The 6,273-nt window shown below is 48.6% G+C and overlaps 1 pseudogene; it reads left to right on the plus strand.

Moving 5' to 3' along the window:
- Positions 1–76: 76 nt before the first annotated feature.
- LOC102484400 (60S ribosomal protein L5 pseudogene) overlaps positions 77–6,273 on the plus strand; it is an 8,825-nt pseudogene continuing 2,628 nt past the window's right edge.

The following is a 6,273-nucleotide window of genomic DNA, read 5'->3' on the forward strand; positions in this document are numbered from 1 at the left end:
CCGCCAGGACAGCCCCGCCCCTGCGAGCGCAACAGGGGCCAATCAGCTCCCGCTGCGGCAAGCTACAGCCCCGCCCATGGGGGGCTGCGACCACCAATCAGCAGGAGCGGTTGACAGGCAAGGCCAATCAGAAGTTTGCCGAAGGGTGCCAGCCGTGGGAAAAGAATCCGGCCGCTGGTCGGAGCTAAGCAGCGCGGTCGTGGGACGGACCCGAGGCCTGACGGGCAAGGGGCGAGACCAATGGCAATGCGCGGGGGGCGGCCTGGTGCGGGAGGCCCAAAGGGCCGGGGTGAATGGGCGGCTTTGTGCGCAAGGCATGAATGGGGGCCTTTGTAAGGGCCGCGTGGGGTGGGGGTGCTGGAGGCCGGAATGCCTGGGTCCCCAGGGAGCCGCGGGCGAGCGAGACGAGAGAGAGAATTCACTTTTGTCCGACGCAAACGGACAGCACTCGCCCAGGTTCTCACCCGCCAGAGTGGCGCGGGCGGTGATACTACCATCAGTAATAATAATGATCATGTACTGAGCGCCTGATGTATGCCAGGAGCTGTGCTAAGCGCGTTACCTGCATGATCTCATGGAATCCTTACAATGACCCTCTTGAAATTGGTGCTATTAAGATCTTCATCTTCCAGATGAGGTAAACCGAAGCTTAAAAAGATCTTAAATGCCCCAAGTCGTAGAGCTGGCAATTAGTAGCACGGCTGGGATCCCTCCAAATTGGACTCTAGAACTTGTGCTTGTAACCACTCATGCTATGCCCAAATGTGGGGTTCTGAGTTCCAGCTTACAGACGGGGAAACTGAGGCTCAGGTGAGGCAAGATACTTCCCAAAGACATAAGAATTATTGATTTGGGGGCCAGCAGGTGGCGTGGTGGTTAAGGTGCTGGACACTCCCACATGGGCAACCACGCTGGAGTTCCTGACCTGGTGGTTTGCTTTCTCACTTTCTCTCTTTCTCTGTGTCTCTCTCCAGTCAAATTAAAATAAATGAATGAATAAATAAAAGTAAATAACTATTTAAAAAAATAAAGAACTATTGATTTGGGGACCAGCAGGTGGTGTAATGGCTACATCGCTGGACTCCCACATAGTCAACCACGGTTTGTGCCCTTGACCCAGCGACTTAAAACTCATGCTGTGTGTGTGTGTGCGTGCGTGTGTGCCCAAAATCCTTAGGGGAGAATGGAGAAGAAGGGATTGAAAAGTGGCCATTCCTGGCGGGGGTGGGGGTGTTTTTTTTTTTTGAACTTGCCATAGTCATCAGAGAGAGACAGAAATGAGAAAGCAATCCACCAGATCTGGGAACCAGCAGTTAGCGTAATGGCTATGTCGCTGGACTCCCACATAGTCGACCGCGGTTCGTGTCCCGGACCCGGTGGCTTAAAACTCACGCTGGGCGCGTGTGCATGCGTGCCCAAGATCCCGAGAGGAGAATGGAGGAGAAGGGATTGCGGCGTGACCATCCCCCCTGGGGGGCGATTTCTCGCTTTCTGTCTCTATGTCTCTCTCTGTCTGTCTGGCGAGCGCACGCGCCCTACAGCGAAAATCTCTCAAAAAAAAAAAAAAAAGAAAGAAAGCAATCCACCAGATCAGAGACTTGAATCAAGATCGGCCATGTGGGAGTCCAGCACCTTAATCACCACACCACCTGCTGGCCCAGGGATAGGTACATCTGGGATCCTCTTTCGATGGATGTATAACTGAAGCTCAAAGACATGAAATTCCTGTGCCCAGGGCACTGGTGAAGTCTATGGACTGGGACATAACTAGATTTCAAACAGAAAAGAAGGCTCTGGCACCACAGTCTAACCATAATTGGCCTGGTAACTGGTGATATCATCATCCCCACTTAGGGCTAAATCTACCTGGAAACTAGTGATGTCATCACTGCGATCAGTGTCTAATCTGCCTGGTAACTGTTAATTCTGCTCACTCTATGGGAAAAACGATCACATCACTGAGTGATAATATTGAGCTTCTTTTCACTGAGGGCATTCTATGAGCTGGATAACTGTGCTAAACACTTTAACAGTTGCTGGTATTTATTCCAGGCACAGTGCTAAAAATGGAATTAAAGTATGAGTATTTGGGGATCAAGAATTTTTTAAATCCATGCATATTTTTTTCATAATATGCATTTTCCATGAATGTTTTGAAGACCTTGTGTATGTGTATGTGTGTGTCCCATAATCCTCTCAATATCCAATAATTCTAGTAAATACTAATGTCATACCCATTTTACAGATGAGGACACTGAGTCGTGGCTACCCGAGGTTGCCGGATAGAAAGTGGAGTGGATTCAAACCACAAAGTCTGGCTCCATAGCTTGGGCTACAGGGATAAGAACACCAGAGAGAGACTGAGACCCAGAAAACTGAGTCCAGAGGAGGCATTCCACTGCCTCTGGGCCCTCCATCTGCCCCCCACCAAAGCCTGACAGAGAAGTAGGGAGGGGACTCAGATGATGCGGGCGGTTGGAACACCAGGATGGACGTGTACTGGGAAAAAGGAAACGAGAAGGTGTGAGCGCTCTGAATCTCCGGGGAACAGGTTTCCTGCCAGTGGCATAGTCCTTGAGCCTAACCTTGTTCTGCAGAATCTGAATAAGGGCAGCCCACTGTGGGAAAAGCCAGCGGGCTTTTGACTTGTGATAATTCAGTGCCTTATAAGGCTGCAAGCCCTACAGCCAGCTGACTGCGGGTTCAGATCCCTGTGCTGGCTTGAAAACACACTAGACGCTCAAGGGGGCACTCGCAATCCCCAGGATGGGGATTAGGGGATTGCAGTATGATGAGACCCTAGGAGGGTGCTTCTCTCTCTCTCTCTTACTTCCTCTTGTATGTGCATATAATCATTACTTTTTTTTTTTTTTTTTATAAAAAGTTGGACTAACCAGTGGCATGGTGTTTGGAGCAGCTGGATACCATATGACTGACCACATGTTTTGAATCCTGGACCTGGCAGTTTGAAAAACACTAGACACATGCTCAGACATCCCCAAAATCCTAAAAGGAGAAAGGGAGGAGAAAGGATTGTGGTGTGGCCAATCCCTTTGGAAGGTGTTTTCTCACTTTTTCTCTACCTGTCTCTTTCTCTTCTCTCTCTCTAGTGAGCACATGTACCCTCTAGCAAATCAAGAGGTAACAAATAAAATACAAAGTTAAAGCTGAAAGAGGAGGAAACAGAAGAGCCAGGGACAGCATGGCTGTATGGAGGAGATTTGGGGGCATTTTATGAGCAAGAAAAAAGTACTGGTGGAGCAGTTCGTGTGCCTGGTGTGGGGACAGAGGGCCCGAGTCTTCCTAGGGAAAAGGAGAAGAGGAAACGGGCACTAAGTTTCGCTGTGGTCCCGACTGTAACCCTGCCTGGGCATTTTCTCTGAGGCAAAGGCTTGAATGGGTCCAGTATTTTCTTTTGGTCGCTGGGCTGTTGTGTTCCTGCATGTGACTTGGGGCTGGAACTGGCTCTGAGACAAAAGCAAGCTGGCGACCTCGTGAGTCACAGATGAGGACAGGCTCGGGTCCGTGACCACACACAGGTCTCGAGTGTCTGCTATGTACAGGCACTAGTATAGATCAGGGGTCAGGGGTCAGCAAACTGCTGTGAAAGGTTGGACAGTAAGTACTTCTGGCCTTACAAGCCAGATGGTGTTGGGTCTACATGCTCCACTTGGCCCAGGTAGCATGAAGGCAGAGACAAGCTGTGAATGAATAGGTGAGGAAGAGTCCCAGTTAACTTTATTTACCAGGGGCCAACAGGTGGCGTGATGGTTAAGGGTGCTGGACTCCCACATGGCCGACCATGGTTCAAGCCCTGGACCAGGCAGCTTGCTTTCTCACTTTCTCTCTCTCTCTCTCTCTTGCTCAGTCCCTCTCTGATCAAATTAAAATAAATAAATAAATAAATAAAGGACCAGCAGTTGGCGTAATGGCTATGTCGCTGGACTCCCACATGGTCTACTGCAGTTTGAGTCCCAGACCTGGTGGCTTAAAACTCACGCCGGGCACATGTGCGTGCATGCCCAAGATCCTGAGAGAACGGAGGAGAAGAGATTGTGGCATGGCCATCCCCTCTGGGGGTGACTTCTCACTTTCTGTCTGTCTGTCTCGGTCTGTCTGACGTGTGCACGTGCCCTATAACAAAAACCTCTCCCCCAAAAAATAAATAAACAAACAAATAAATAAATAAATAAAGTGAAATAAAATAATTCTTAAAAAGAAAACTTGATTGACACAAACAGGGAGAAGTTGCCTATAGCTGTGGTTTACAGACCCATTTCAGACACTGAAAACAGGTTTGAGCTCACATGAACAAAGATCAACTCCCTACACAGCAGGCAGAGGGAAGAGTTTACCCTAGTCAAAGACTGTGGCTCCCTTTTAAAAATTCAAATATAGGGGCCAGCAGGTAGCATGGTGGTAAATGTGCAGGACTCCCACATGGCCAACCACTGTTCAAGTCCTGGACCTGGTGGCTTGAAAATCACGCTGGTACATGTGCATGCATGCCCAAAGTCCCAGGAGGAGAATGGAGGAGAAGGGATTGTGGCATGGCCATCCCTCCAGGGGGTGATTTCTCACTTTCTGTCTCCTCTCTGGTGAGCACACATACCCTATGGCAAAAACCTTAAAAAATAAAAATAAAATTTTTTTAAAAAACCTCAAATGTAATTTTATTTCTTCCAGGGCCAGCAAGTGGCATGGTAGTTAAGGTGCTGGACTCCTACATGGCCAACCATGGTTTGAGTCCTGGACCTGATAGCTTGCTTTCTCACTCTTCCGACCCCCATCTCTCTTTGGTGAGCACATATGTCCTATAGCAAATTAAATAACAATAAATAAAATAAAATAAACATATATTTTAAATTTTTTGTTTCTTTCATGAGAGAGACACACATTCACAACATGGTCCTCACACTGTAATAGAAACCTAGACTTAGAAGCCTGGATCAAGGGCATGCAGGCACCCACTGTACAGGGAGGAGCCTGAACTCTTCCCGTGGGCCCAGCAGCACAGAGCGTGGCATCACTGCTGACTACTCTCAGGCCAGGCTCCTTCCTCACTCGCTTGCTCACTCTCACTCTGGTTTGATGAGGCTAGCTGCCTTATGGGAGAGGCTCATGTTACACAAAACTGAAGAGGGCCCTGACAAACAGCCTGTGAGAAACTGGATTTGGCCAACAACCTCAAGCACTGCATGGAAATCAATCCTTCTCCAGGTGGGCCTTGGGATGAGACCACAGCCCCAACCAACACGGTGATTACTATCTTATAAGACCCTGAGGCAGAACACCACTACTCCTATTTTGAAACCATTATTTGCTTTTCAAATTAAAATAATTTTAACTATACAAGATGGAAAAAAAAAAAAAGCAGAGTAACTTTTTTTTTAAGAGATTTTTGCCTGAGGGCACATGTACTTCTGAAGAGAGACAGATGGACAGAGAAAGTGAGAAGGAAAGCAAGAACTCACCCCCGGGTGGGGGATGGCCACGCCGCAATCCCTTCTCCTCCATTCTCCTCCTGGGATCTTAGGGGTGCACACATACACACACATATAGGGGTGCACACACACATATATAGGGGTGCACACACACGTATAGGGGCACACACATGTATAGGGGTGCACACATACACACACACGTCCCTGCCATGTTTTTAAAGCCACTGGGTTGGGACTTGAATCACAGTCGACCACATAGGAGTCCAGCAATGTAACCATTATGCCATCTGCTGGTCCCAGAATAACTTATTTTTGAACAACATACTCTGTCTCACTTTTTAACCAGCTGTATCCCTGAAGATATTCTGATATTGATTTATTTATTATTAAGTATTTATCGTCTTTGGAAGTGGGTGCCAATTACAGCTGCCCTTCATCAGGAGATTGTAGTGCTGGCACTGTGAGGTCATTTAGACCACACACCTGCCCTGTGGGGTGGGCACCGTCAATAGTCTCATATCACAGATGACAAATTAGTTTTTAAAATAATTATTTTAGGGACCAGCAGTTAGCGTAATGGCTATGTCGTTGGACTCCCATGTAGTCAACCGTGGTTCAAGTCCCGGACCCGGTGGCTTAAAACTCACCCCGGGACGGGAGCCAGCAGTTGGCGTAATGGCTATGTCGCTGGACTCCCACGTAGTCGACCACGGTTTGCATCCCGGACCCGGTGGCTTAGAACTCACGCCGGGCACGTGTGCATGCGTGCCCAAGATCCCGAGAGGAGAACGAAGGAGAAGGGATTGCGGCGTGACCATCCCCTCTGGGG

This window comes from Tupaia chinensis, unplaced genomic scaffold (genome assembly GCF_000334495.1).
Source record: "Tupaia chinensis unplaced genomic scaffold, TupChi_1.0 Scaffold000673_1, whole genome shotgun sequence".
Lineage (NCBI taxonomy): Eukaryota > Metazoa > Chordata > Mammalia > Scandentia > Tupaiidae > Tupaia > Tupaia belangeri.